Source organism: Budorcas taxicolor, chromosome 17 (assembly GCF_023091745.1).
Source record: "Budorcas taxicolor isolate Tak-1 chromosome 17, Takin1.1, whole genome shotgun sequence".
Lineage (NCBI taxonomy): Eukaryota > Metazoa > Chordata > Mammalia > Artiodactyla > Bovidae > Budorcas > Budorcas taxicolor.
In genome coordinates, this window is record NC_068926.1 from 21,555,782 (window position 1) to 21,570,717 (window position 14,936).

Sequence of the window (14,936 nt, forward strand, 5' to 3'; positions counted from 1 at the left end):
ATCTTGGTAAATATTTTCTTGAACCCAGTGTAATAGTTAGGACAGTTTTTTAACTTTAGCCAAAAATGAAACAAATGGGGCTTCCCTGGTGGCTCAGAGGTTGAAGCGTCTGCCTGCAAGGCAGGAGGGCTGGGTTCAATCCCTGGGTCAGGAAGATCCCCTGGAGAAGGAAATGGCAACCCACTCCAGAAATATGTTTTTTTTAATGTAACATAATAAGACACCAAAAAAGAAACTCTTAATCCTTTGTACAAAGAATTTCATATAATAAGTATGTAGCTTGTTCATTCATAAATTAATAAAAATTAGTGGCATAAGTGTTTTATTTGTATGTGAGCATATATTGAGGGGCTATTTAATAAGAAATGGCTACTTATATATAGAGGATGATAGGCAAACTTGCAATGATATTACCTAACAAATTCTTCTAACTAAGTTATCAGTAAACTCCTTGGCTATAAATAACAAGAGATAAGTGAAAGATAAAATAACTTTGGTTATAATCTGAGTCTCTCATCTTTTCTTCCTCTGAAATTTTATGTATGTATTAGTACCAGATATTAGTTTTAGACAGTCATCGCTTCTAGGCTGAATCTTTTACAAATTCTGTGTTTTATGTTTGTTTTTTATTTCAATTTTAAATGTATAATTTATTCTACAGATTATCAGTTACATCTTCACAAACCTGAAAACACAGAAGGTGATTTGGTGATTATGGTGAGCACATAGAAGTCCCCAGAGACACATCAGTTCATCTTGATTTATAACAGAGACAAAAAAAATATGGCTGAATGGCATAGAATCATATCAGCATCAGGAGCAACATGTCCTATTCATTTATAACCAGGAACTGAATGTGTATCTGTGTGTGCATGTGCCATCATCTCCATAATTCAAAAACTTTAAAGTATTGATGCGTATCCGCACAACAATCCTTCATCCCCCTCTTCCCTTCAGTGAGTATGTGTGGACCTTCTAGGTTCTACAGAACACTTTCCATGGAATAATCTGAGACTATGCTACCCTATATTTGCCTTTTGGTGTTCAATCAGCAGATAACTTATATATTTGAGATTCTCAATAAATACTTGATAATTATGGTGTGTGTTCAAAGTCACTTCAGTCATGTCCGGCTCTTTGCATCCCTATGAACTGTAGGCCACCAGGCTCCTCTACTCATGGGATGCTCCAGGCAACAATACTGGAGTGGGTTGTCATACCCTCCTTGTGGGGATCATCTGGACCCAGGGATTGAACTCTTGTCTCCAGCATCTACCTGCATTAGCAGGTGGGTTCTTTACCAATAGCACCACCTGGAAAGCCCTGATAATTATAGTAGTTGAAATTTTTTCTATACCTATATTTGTATCTATATCAGGCTCAGAGTGGGAGATACTTTGTGTGGTGACATTTGAAAGGGGAAGAAATCTAGTTCTTATTTTTAGAATCTTTTTGTATCTGGGGTTGATTTCCAAGAACACTGTGGCTTAGGTCAAAACCACTTTGGCTATGGAAGTTCAAAATAAAATTAGCTTGTGTCTAATACTTCTTACAGAGAAGGCAATGGCAACCCACTCCAGTACTCTTGCCTGGAGAATCCCATGGACGGAGGAGCCTGGTAGGCCGTAGTCCATGGGGTCGCGAAGATTCGGACACAACCGAGTGACTTCACTTTGGCTTTTCACTTTCATGCATTGGAGAAGGAAATGGCAACCCACTCCAGCATTCTTGCTTGGAGAATCCCAGGGACAGCGGAGCCTGGTGGGCTGCCATCTATGGGGTCGCACAGAGTCGGACACGAGTGAAGCGACTTATCAGCAATACTTCTTATGGGCTTCCCTGGTGGTTCAGTGTAAAAAAAAAAAAAATTCTACCGGCAATGTAGATGCAGGTTTCATTCCTGTGTCAGGAAGATCCCCTAGAGAAAGAAATGACAACCTAGCCCAAGTATTCTTGCCTGGAAAATCCCCTGGACAGAGGAACCTGGTGGGCTACAGTCCATGGCATTGCAAAACAGTTGGACGTGACTGAGCAACTAAAACAACAACAACAAATACTTCTTACAGAGTTTAAAGTGCCATATTAAAAGCTTTTGATAATTAGAATAAAACATAAAGTTACAGCGTGATTTGTGGGACCATACAGCACCAGCTCCCTGTGAATAGTCACTAATAATCAACAAGGAAGGGAATGAATCTTGATCTTGGTTAGTTAACAGAAAATCAATTTCAAATCAATTTCAAATTTCCTCTGAACACCCATTGTTGACTCAGTAAGTTTTGGTCACTGGTTTTGTATAAGATGTGAGTGTGGATATGGTTGTATTAGCTATCTCTTGTCACACAAGAAATCACCCCCCACTAAAATTAGTAGCTTAAAACAATGAACACTAGTTATTTCAGCTTTGTGAGTAAGGCATCAGGGTGTAACTTATCTAGATCCTATATTTCAGGGTCTCCCAGGAGACTGCAGTTGTGGTGCAGGCTGGTGCTGTGGTCACATCTGAAGATGTGAGTGGGAGAGGAATTGTTTCCAAGTTCATGAGAGTGAATACTGACAGGATTCGGTTCCTAACAAGCTGTTGGTTGAAGGTCCACCTTAATTCCTTATCATGAAGGTCTTTTTATAGCACAGATGAAAACATGGCAGGCAGCTCAATTCCCTTTGAGTGAATGAGCAAAAGAGCAAACGAGGTCACTCAAGACTGAAGTCACTTTCTTTTTATAACTCAATTTTGAAAATACCTTTCCATCAATTTTGCTTCATTCTATTCAATCCCTAGGTCTAGGTCACACTCAAGAGGAGAGGGTTATAAAAGGGCATGATAAAAAGTAGGCAGAGATTATTGGGGTTGCACTAGAAGCTAACCTGTCACAAGATCTCTGTTGTCAGTCATGATATAAGCAAATTATTTTCTTTAAAAATCCAATTTGATCTTTTTCTTTCATACTTGTAATTGAAGAAAATGCATATAAATGATCAGGAGAACAGACATACCCTGAGTATAATCCTGTTTTGGTGATATGAGTAGCTGTGTGGTAGGTGGAAAACTAACCATATGAAAGATTAATAAATTTAAATGCTACAGAGGCACACTGTCTCACCTTCAAAATAGCCATTTAAGTTAAATATTTTTAAATGTCAACAGATTCTACCAACATTTAAGACTATATTTATAATTCAACAAAAACATCTTGAAATTTCTGACTTTTTAATTGATTTTTTCAATATTGGGATAAAAGATATCTAGTTACCATGTTTCATCTTTATACCAAACTATTGCTTAAAGAGAAGACAACATTAGACCAAAAAAATATTAAATAGCTTTGCATAAAATGATAGGGAACTATTACATTATTAAAGAAATGCATTTATACACTTTAGAAAATCAAGGTGGTATTTTGTTTTTAATTTTTATTTTTCTGTTGTTTGCTATTAGTTTTTTAAGTATAATATTTTACCCCTGAAAAGGTCCCTGTTTTAATTTAATTAATTAAAATGCCAATTTATTTTATTATCAAAATAATTTGTTCACCATGTCCATTAAGGTAGAATATAACCATAATTACAAACATCAGGTGATTTTGATACCTTCTTTCTTTCTGAATTCAGGTTTTCTAATCCAATATTACATCGTATTGATTTTTTCAGTAAAATCTCTTATTGTTGTTGTATGCAATATTGAACCACTGAATCCCTTTCTTGCTGTGAAATTAGACATGTAACCATTGTCTCATAATGAATATGCTGCCTAACAATGGACTCCTTTATAAACACAACAATAACATTTTGAATTTCATCATTATGAAAGATTAGAAATGTACAATTTAATTCCCAGGGTTTTAGCGTTAATACGATACTAGCTAAAATATTTACATTTCACTGCCAGTTTAATTAAGCATATTCATTGTCTTGAATCAAAACATAATTTGCACTGGGTTTAAATATTTCAGCATTATGTTTGTACAGAGTTTGAACACTGTCACAGGGGGTCTGGAGAGTTAACTTTAAACTTCAGCAAATGAGTCATTTTAAGCTAACCCAAGCTTCTTGGTGCATTTTAACACAGCTTTACATTTTGTGACAAATTGAATTCCAGCCAGGTGTCACTTTTTAGAATCCCCAAGGTTTATCTCTGCCCTTTCTGCTCTGACATATGCTTTTGACATACCCAGAAAATTGTGCAATAGAAACCTGTGGAGTGGTAATACCCTCTACAGCAGGGGTCACTTGTAAAGAACCATTAATGAGACCTCCCATAAACAAACAGTTCTGAGCAGTGACAGTGGTAGAGGAAACAAAAAGAGATACGATCTACTATTATATATTGAATATAGTGCAAGATTCTCTTATAACACATTTTTAAGAATGTTTTACAAAAAACAAGCTGGTTTTTCTGTCCGTCTCTCCCATGGGAAAATTATTTGACCTTGTTTAAATTATTATTTTTCCTTTCAATTAGAGAAATACTCAATATTCATTTTTATTGATGTTTCACAATGGGTGTGTCATCTACTGTCTGTCTTCATTAAAAATGCCACCAGTCTTTGAAGACATGTACCAGAGCCCTTGAACTGAAATCAATTAATATTTAAATAACTTGCAATAAACTGTTCCTTGTGGACCCCACCATGTAGGTTATTCTGGAGTGAAAATAATGAAGAACAGAAACCACCTACTTACAATAAGTAAAAACTATCAAGTAAAAATGAAGTTGGACTTTCTGCTCATAAATTCTTAAAGTGAAATCTGCTGGAAATGTAACATTGTGTTTCAGGAGAAGCCCTTCAGTCATATTATTTACATTAATCCATAAGAAATAGATAGAATATCCTGGTACAGGAAGCAGGAATTAAGGTTTTGAGTAGATGACCTGGATAACAATTTAGTGGTTATCTATTAACTAATTTGTTTAGATGTGATATTTGATGGTTATTTTTCATTTGTATATTTGTTGACAATTAATGTTTGCTTCTTTATGTTATATGTAACTACCCTCCAAATAATTCATTAATTACAAAACTTTATAATTAAGTACAAACCCAAAAAGTGAAAAAGTAGAAAAGTTTGCAAAACATTTAGCATGTTGCAATATGCTTCAAATTTCTTGAACTTGACATAATTTTTCTCGTTTGTTGGTTATAAATAGTGCACACATAGATTTTTTTAAACTCAGCATACCATATATGAAGATATAGTTGAAGTTATTATATTAAATTTAAAAATAATAAGGAAAAATTCCTCCAGATTTTTATAAAATATGCTTAATAATATTATAAAGTTGTGCAGATGTATGAGCTGTTTGTTTCACTGACCCAAAATGAATAAGTCGGCAAAGTAGAGTGAAATGAGATAAAGGGTTAGTGTGTAAATCACCACAAAATGAAATACTGACTTATGGAGTAAAACTACCCAAAGACTGTTGCCCAATTTCTTATCCCCACTTCACAAGTCTCCTGGACTATTCTAACATGACTTTCTGTCCAGTCTTAACTTAAGTTCAAGGACTCTGAATGAAAGAGATTTTATTTGCAGATTGTCCTCGTCTTTCTCCATCCTAATTCTAAGATAATAATACTATGAGCCTTAGGGGATATATTAAATGTGACAAAGTAATGTGTGTGTGTGTGTGTGTGTGTGTGTGTGTGTGTGATGACATCATACTAACTGCATTGTCAATGATTTACATATATTAACAGTGCCTTAGAAATTTACCCTTTGGGAAAAAAATCATTATTATTTGTAACTTTTATAATTCCTCAATAGATAAATCAATATTCCTTATTTTGATTAGATAAATTTTGAATGGATTTGGGCAAACCTGATGCTCAAATATTCCTTTTATGAATTTCTCTGTAGCTTTGATATGCTAGGTGATGTGCCATGGAAAAAGTCCAACATGGATGAAAACCAGTTCCTGCCTTCAGTGGGCTGTATTTCCATAGGAAGGGACAGACATGTGCATAACTCTGTTAATGTTGGTATTCTTGTCTCTTTTCTCCTTACAGTTTTCTAAGTGTCTTTCTGGAGTTTTACAATAAACATCATGAATAAACTTTCAAAAACATCAAACCTAAGAAATGTTAAAAGGTAAAGATTAGGTGGATGCAGTCATTTTGTAAACTATTGGCTTCCCAAAATCTTTTTTCCTATTTCAAGGAATAACATATTAGGTTGAACAAAAAGTTCCTTTAGGTTTTTCCATAAGCTCTTACTGGGAATCCCAAACAAATTTAGGCCAACTGAATACATCACCATATCAGATAATATGTATGGTCTAATGGTTTAATTTACATATATTATGTAATAATTACCAAAAAATCGAGTTAATATACATCATCTCATACAGAAACAATAAAAAAAAAAATTATCTTTTAGGATCTACTTTCTTAATAACTCCCCTGTATACCATATTCAGTGATAACTGTGGTCATCATGTTCAGTGTTTCTGGTACTTATTTTATCATAAAAACAGGAAGATTGTACCTTTCAACCACCTTCCTCCAATTTTCCCTCCCACCCCCTACCTATGGTGACCACAGATCTGATCTCTTTTTCTATAATTTGGAAGTTTTATTTTTGGACTTCATATGTAAGTGAGATCATGCAATATTTGTCTTTCTGAGTCTGACTTATTTCACTTACCACAATCACAGTACCTTCATGGTACATCGATTTTGTCACAAATGATAGATTTCCCTGTTTCTTTCTTTTTTTTCCCTTTATGTCTGAATAATATTTCATTGTATATATATACTGTCTTCTTTATCCATTCATTAATCAGTGGATATTTAGATTGTTTCTATGTCTTCACTATTGTAAACAATGCTACTATGAATATGGGGTTAACTCAGTTCAGTTCAGTTCAGTCACTTAGGCGTGTCTGACTCTTTACAACCCTATAGACTGCAGCACTCCAGGCTTCCCTGTCCATCACCAACTCCCGGAGCTTGCTCACACTCATGTGCATCGAGTCAGTGGTGCCATCCAACTCATGCTTTGTCATCCCATTCTCCTCCGGCCTTCAAACTTTCCCAGCATCAGGGTTTTTTCCAGTGAGTCAGTTCTTCCCATCAGGTGGCCAGTGTATTGGAGTTTCAGCTTCAGCCTCAGTCCTTCCAATGAATACTCAGGACTCATTTCTTTTAGAATGGACTGGTTTGATCTGCTTGTAGTCCAAGGGACTCTCAAGAGTCTTCTGCAACACCACAGTTTAAAAGCATCAATACTTCAGTCCAGTTCACTTCAGTCACTCAGTCATGTCTGACTCTTTACTACCCCATGTTCTACAGCATGCCAGGCCTACCTATCCATCACCAACTCCCAGAGTTTACTCGAACTCATGTCCATTGTGTTGGTGGTGCCAACCAGCCATCTCATGCTCTGTCGTCCCCTTCTTCTCCTGCCTTCAATCTTTCCCAGCATGAGGGTATTTTCCAATGAGTCAGTTCTTCCCATCAGGTGGCCAAAATATTGGAGTTTCAGCTTCAGCATCAGTCCTTCCAATGCATATTCAGAACCGATTTCCTTTAGGATGGACTGATTGGATCTCCTTGCAGTTCAAGGGACTCTCAAGAGTCTTCTCCATCACCACAGTTCAAAAGCATCAATTCTTTGGTGCTCAGCTTTCTCTATACTCCAACTCTCACATCCATACATGACTACTGGAAAAAACAGCTTTGACTATACAGACCTTTGTGGGCAAAGTAATGGCCTTGCTTTTTAATATGCTGTCTAGGTTGGTCATAACTTTCCTTCCAAGGAGCAAGCGTCTTTTAATGTCATGGCTGCAGTCACCATCTGCAGTGATTTTGGCGCCCCCCCCCCAAAAAATAAATTCTGTCACTGTTTCCACTGTTTCCCCATCTATTTCCCATGAAGTGAAGAGGCCATGATCTTAGTTTTTTGAATGTTGAGCTTTAAGCCAACTTTTTCACTCTGCTCTCACTTTCATCAAGAGGCTCTTTAGTTTTTCTTCTCTTTCTGCCATAAGGGTAGTATCATCTGTGTATCTGAGGTTATTGATATTGCTCCCAGAAATTTTGATTCCAGCTTGTGCTTCATCCAGCCTGGCATTTCACATGATGTACTCTGCATATAAGTTAATAAGCATGGTGACAATATACAGCCTTGACGTACTCCTTTCCCTATTTGGAAGCAGTCTGTTGTTCCATGTCCAGTTATAACTGATGCTTCTTGACCTGCATACAGATTTCTCAGGAGACAAGTAAGGTATTCCCATATCTTTAAGAATTTTCCATAGTTTGTTGGGATATACACAGTCAAAGGCTTTGGAGTAATCAATAAAGCAGAAGTAGATGTTTCTCTGGAATTCACTTGTTTTTTTCTATGATCCAATACATGTTGGCAACTTGGTCTCTGGTTCCTCTGCCCTTTCTAAATTCACCTTAACATTTGGAAGTTCATGGTTAATGTACTGTTGAAGCCTGGCTTGGAGAATTTTGAGCATTACTTTGCTAGCATGTGAGATGAGTGCAATTGTGCAGTAGTTTGAACATTAATTGGCATTGCTCTTCTTCGGGATTGGGATGAAAACAGATCTTTTCCAGTCCTGCGGCCACTGCTGAATTTTCCAAATTTGCTGTCATATTGAGTGCAGCACTTTTGCAGCATCATCTTTTAGGACTTGAATAGTTCAACTGGAATCCCCTTACCTCCACTAGCTTTGTTCATAGTGGTGCTTCCTAAGGCCCATCTGACTTTGCACTCCAGGATGTCTGGCTCTGTGTGAGTGATCATACCATCATGGTTATCTGGGTCATGAAGATCTTTTCTGTATAGTTCTTCTGTGTATTCTTAACACCTCCTCTTCATATCTTATGCTTCTGTTAGGTCCATACCATTTCTGTCCTTTATTGAACCCATCTTTGCATGAAATGTTCCCTTGGTATCTCTAATTTTATGAAGAGATCTCTAGTTTTTCCCATTCTATTGTTTTCCCTATTTCTTTGCATTGATCACTGAGAAAGGCTTTCTTATCTCTTCTTACTATTCTTTGGAACTCTGCATTCAGATGGGTATATCTTTCCTTTTCTTCTTTGCTGTTAGCTTGTCTTCTTTTCTCAGCTATTTGTAAGGCCTCCTCAAACAACCATTTTGCCTTTTTTCATTTCTTTTTCTTGGGGTTGGTCTTAATCACTGACTCCTGTACAATGTCACGAACCTCCATTTATAGTTCTTCAGGCACTCTATCAGACCTAATCCCTTGATCTATTTCTCACTTCCACTGTATAATACTAAGGGATTTGATTTAGGTCATACATGAATGATCTAGTGGTTTTCCCTGCTTTCTTCAACTTAAGTCTGAATTTGGGGTGCAGATATATTTTTGATTTAGTGTTTTTATTTCCTTTGGATAATTTCCCAGACATAGAATTGCTGTATTGTATGGCAGTTCGGTTTTTAACTTTTTTAGTAATCTCCATTTTGTTTTCCATACCGGTTGTCCCAGTTTGCAGTCCCCTTGACAATTTACAAGAGTTCCCTTTTGTACACACCCACACTAGCATTTGTTATCTCCTGTTTTTTATTTTTTTATTTTTATTTTATTTATTTATTTTGATTCTTACATGATAGTATACATGTTTCAGTGGCATTCTCCCAAATCATCCCACCCTCTCCCTCTCCCTCTGAGTCCAAAAGTCCGCTATACACATCTGTGTCTTTTTTGATAATAATAATTCCAACAAGTGTAAGATTATCCCTCATTGTGGTTTTAATTTGCATTTTGCTTGTGACTAGTAGTGTTGAGCATCTTTCATGTACCTATTGGCCAACTATATATTTTCTTTGGAAATGGTCTAGTCAAGTCTCTTGTCCATTTTACTTGCATTTCATCATTATTGAGTTGTATGAGTTCTTTGGATATTTTGGATAGTAACCCCTTATCAGATATATGGTTTGCAAATTTTTTTCCCCATTCTATGTGTTAACTTTTCATTTGTTGATGGTGTCTCTTTCTGTAAAGATTCTTTGTTTGATTAAGTCCCAGTTTTGTTGGTGGTGCTTTGCTTTAGGTGCGACTTCTAAAATGTCGTTACTGAGACTCATGTGACAGGAGGCTTTTTTCTATGTTTCTTTTTCCCCCTAGGAGTTTCATGGTTTCAGGTCTTACATTTAAGTCTTTAATCTACTTAGAAAAATTTTTGTGAGTAGTGAAACATCCCAAACCTATTTTTAATGATTAGAACATCCTTTAACTTAAAACAGGAAATACAGGGGTCACCACACAGGAGTCACTTCAATAGTTCTTTACCTTTTGTTTTTGCTTTACATGACCCTTTCATAACATGACTTTTTCACTGAACACATGTATACAAACAATTACATTAACTAAATAGTCTCAACATGTTCTTTACTGAAAAATAGCAAATGAAATTTATAATGACATGATCTACCTGGAGATTGTTAAAATAGTAATGGGATGGAAGGTAACTCTAATATTTTTATTAAACATGTGGGATGATTAAATAATATTTAAAATATTACATCCAGAACACTGATTAAATTTTATTTCTCTTTATCCTACATTGAATTTATATTATTCAGCTACTGCAATCTAGCCTGTACATATGTACAATGGGATCAACATCAAAGGAATCTATTTATTTGTTTTTGTACTTGCATTTCCTTATAGTTATCAAAACATAAAGTCCTTAAGTGAATAATTACTTTATCACAGAACTAATACAAAGAAACACAAATTGTTTCACTTGTTTGCTATTTTGCTTTGCATTAATTAACCGATATCTCCTGATACATATACATACCTATTTATATTCATTTATTTATAGTCATGAATTAAAATGTTTTTGAAATGTCTATAGCAAATGTATTAATATTTGAACTGCAATAAACTTAGGAAATGTGTTAAACCCAGTGAGACTTTGAAGTAGCATTATTTTCAGATGATACATCCCACAAGATTAAGGAGTTTTACTCTATTTCACATTGAATTGAAGTTCTCATTTAGAGTTATTGGGATTACAATCCAAACAAACAACCTCAAATTTTTATTCTTGCACAATAAGGTTTGTATTATATCTATTAATAAAACATATACTTCCAGAGCTTCCTTTATCCTTTTAAGAATAAGAAAGACTGACAATCTTTACTCCTTGAGTTATAGACCTGAAGATAAACCAGTGAAAGCCTCCAAAGAGAAAAACCTCGCTTGGTTAACACAGCTTCTCTGATAGCTGTTCCAAAGCTGTACCTTTCACTCTGGGGTGGTGGCAAATAAACCTCTCCATGATCCTTTCTCAAGCAGTGACAGAACCCACGGTTTTGGACTGGGTTCATGGAGAAGGCAATGGCACCCCACTCCAGTACTCTTGCCTGGAAAATCCCATGGAGGGAGGAGCCTGGTGGGCTGCAGTCCATGGGGTCGTGAAGAGTCGGACATGACTGAGCGACTTCAATTTCACTTTCGCTTTCACTTTCATGCATTGGAGAAGGAAATGGCAACCCACTCCAGTGTTCTTGCCTGGAGAATCCCAGGGATGGGGGAGCCTGGTGAGCTGCCGTCTATGGGGTCGCACAGAGTCGGACACGACTGAAGTGACTTAGCAGCAGCAGCAGCTTGATGTCTTAACCTAAATTTTGGAGCAAAGACAAGAATCTTAAAATCATGAATATCTTTTAAGCTAGTGATCCCCGTTTTGATGATTCTACTCTAAAGAATGAATTTGAAAATACATAAAATGCTTTATGTTGTATCATAATGTAAATTGGTATAGCCGGGAAACAGTATGGAGGTTCCTCAAAATACTAAAAGAATGACCATATGATCCAGCAATCTCACTTCTAAGTTTATATACAAAGAAATGAAAACAATATTGACAATAGCCAAGATAAAGAAGTAGTAACCCAAGTTGTCTTTTAATGGATGAGTGGATAAAGAAGATAAGTGTAAGGTCTAAAGATCTAGTGTAAAACATGGTGACTATAGTTGATAACACTGTACTATACAATTGAAGTTTGCTAAGACTATAGAACCTTAATGTTCTCATCAAAAACAAAAACATAAATAGGTAAAGTGATATGTTAATTATCCCACCATGATTAAATGGTGGGAATTTCACAGTGTATACATACATCAAATCATCATGATGTACAGCTTAAATGTCATAATTTTATGTCAAATTTACCTCAACACTTGTAAAAAAAAGCTTTTTATTATATCATTTCCCCGTTATTTATAATAACAGTTAAAATAAATTGTGGACCCCAAATTAATGATATACATTATGACTGAAATAAAATATTTTTACAGGCTAATTCAATGAAAAGTGACTATGTTAGATTGGATTAGATTAAACAATTAGCATGAATATTCAAAATATATAACTTCTTTCTTTTTTTAATATAAATTTATTCATTTTAATTGGAGGTTAATTACTTTACAATATTGTATTGGTTTTGCCATACATCAACATGAATCTGCCACAGCACTATTATATATTGAAGATATTTACTTATAAAATTTTAAAAAATGTTAAAGAAAATTAAAGAAGAACAAAAAGCAGCACATGATGGTACGAGCTACAGTTTTAAAGATGAAGGATCCCAAACAAATTATCCAGGACATGGAAAAATTGGATGAAATGGAGTTTAACCCAGTGCAGCAGCCACAGTTAAATGAGAAAGTGCTGAAAAACAAGCGTAAAAAGCTACGTGAAACATTTGAACGTATTCTACGACTCTATGAGAAAGAGAATCCAGATATTTACAAAGAATTGAGAAAGCTAGAAGTAGAATATGAACAGAAGAGGGCTCAACTTAGCCAGTATTTTGATGCTGTCAAGAATGCCCAGCATGTGGAAGTGGAGAGTATTCCTCTGCCAGATATGCCGCGTGCTCCTTGCAACATTTTGATCCAGGACATTCCACTCCCTGGGGCCCAGCCACCCTCCATCCTTAAGAAGACCTCAGCCTATGGACCTCCAACTCGGGCAGTTTCTATACTTCCTCTTCTTGGACATGGCCTTCCACGTTTGCCCCCTGGCAGGAAACCTCCAGGGCCTCCCCCGGGCCCACCTCCTCCTCAAGTCTTACAAATATATGGCCGCAAAGTGGGCTTTGCCCTATATCTTCCCACTCGTAGGCGAGATGAAGACATGTTATAGAGTCCTGAACGTGCTCAGCGGGGTCATGACGATGATGTTCCTAGCACCAGTGAAGATGATGGCTGTCCTGAAGACATGGACCAGGATAAGCATGGCGACAGTACTGATGACAGCGACAGTGACAGATCAGATGGAGAAAGTGAAGGGGATGAATTTGTGCACCGTGATGACACTGAGAGAGAAAACAATGAAGAAAAGAAGTCAGGTCTGAGTGTACGGTTTGCAGATGTGCCTGGAAAATCTAGGAAGAAGAAGAAGAAGAACATGAAGGAGCTGACTCCTCTCCAAGCCATGATGCTTCAAATGGCAGGTCAGGAAATCCCTGAGGAGGGATGCGAAGTCGAGGAATTTTCAGAGGACAATGATGAAGATTCGGATGATTCCGAAGCAGAAAAGCAATCACAGAAACAGCATAAGGAGGAATCTCTGATGGCACGTCTGCAGCTTCCCAGCAGCAAGCCCCTCCACAGTGTGTTTCTCCATCTCAGATACAAGCACCCCCCATGCCAGGACCACCTCTGCTTCGACCGCCACCTGCTCCACCTTTACGGCCACCTGGACCACCTACAGGCCTTCCTCCTGGACCACCTCCAGGAGCTCCTCCATTCCTGAGACCGCCTGGAATGCCAGGTCTCCGAGGGCCTCTGCCCCGCCTCTTACCTCCAGGCCCACCACCCAGTCGACCCCCTGACTCTCCTCCTGGCCCACCCCCAGGTCTGCCTCCTGGCCCTCCTCCTCGGGGACCCCCACCACGGCTACCTCCCCCTGCACCTCCAGGTATCCCTCCACCCCGTCCTGGCGTGATGCGACCACCTCTGGGGCCTCCTCTTGGACCTGCCCCACCAGGGCTCTTCCCACCAACTCCCTGACCCAACCCGGGGGTTCTAAGTGCTGCCCCCAACTTGATCCAGCGACCCAAGGCGGATGACACAAGCGCAGCCACCATCGAGAAGAAAGCCACGGCAACAATCAGTGCCAAGCCACAGATCACTAATCCCAAGGCAGATAACACACGATTCGTGCCGACCGCACTGCAGGTGCGTTGGGAGAATAAAGAGGCTGCTGCTGCTCCCCAGAGAAAGTCTGAGGATGATTCTGCTGTGCCTCTTGTCAAAACAGCACCCAAATCTGGCCCATCTGTTCCCGTGTCGGTGCAGACTAAGGACGATGTCTATGAGGCTTTCCTGAAAGAGATGGAAGGGCTGCTGTGACAGCTTTGGATGCTAGATCAGGCTTCTGTTCACATCAGTGGTTCATGGAGAAAGAGGCTCTTACTCAGCTTAGGTGGAAGGGTTGCTTTCACTGTCAGGGTATTTTTAATTTCATTTCAAGGAATATCTTAAAGTTTAGCCTTGTTCAGAATTTACTGCATATAAAAGAGAGGGTATTTCATTCAAAATAAATTGGTTATTGAAGCAGTGCTGCTAATAACATCCATCCCCTTTCGTACCACCATTTTCATCAGATTTCTTCCCCTACTCCAATTCCTTGGAAACTTGTGATCAAGGGGAACTTTGTTATTTGTTTTGGCTCTCTTATCGTGTGCTGTGGGCACTGGAGTAGAGATTTCTGGAAAAACCAGTTTATTTCATCCCCATTTTGCCTTTCATGTTTGAGTTATTTTTAATATTTTCTTGTAAATATTTTGTAATATTGTAGTGAAATGGAGCACAATGTCATTTCCTGTGGGAAGAAAATGTACAATTCTTTGATTAAAATTCCCACTGATCTAAACTTTGAGTGTTCCATGGAATAAATAAATAAATGTTCTACATCAAAAAATAAATA

At 37.6% G+C, this 14,936-nt stretch overlaps 1 pseudogene; it reads left to right on the plus strand.

Moving 5' to 3' along the window:
• The first annotated feature begins 12,128 nt into the window (after positions 1 to 12,128).
• LOC128062583 (WW domain-binding protein 11-like) lies at positions 12,129 to 14,359 on the plus strand (annotated as a pseudogene).
• Positions 14,360 to 14,936: the final 577 nt, after the last annotated feature.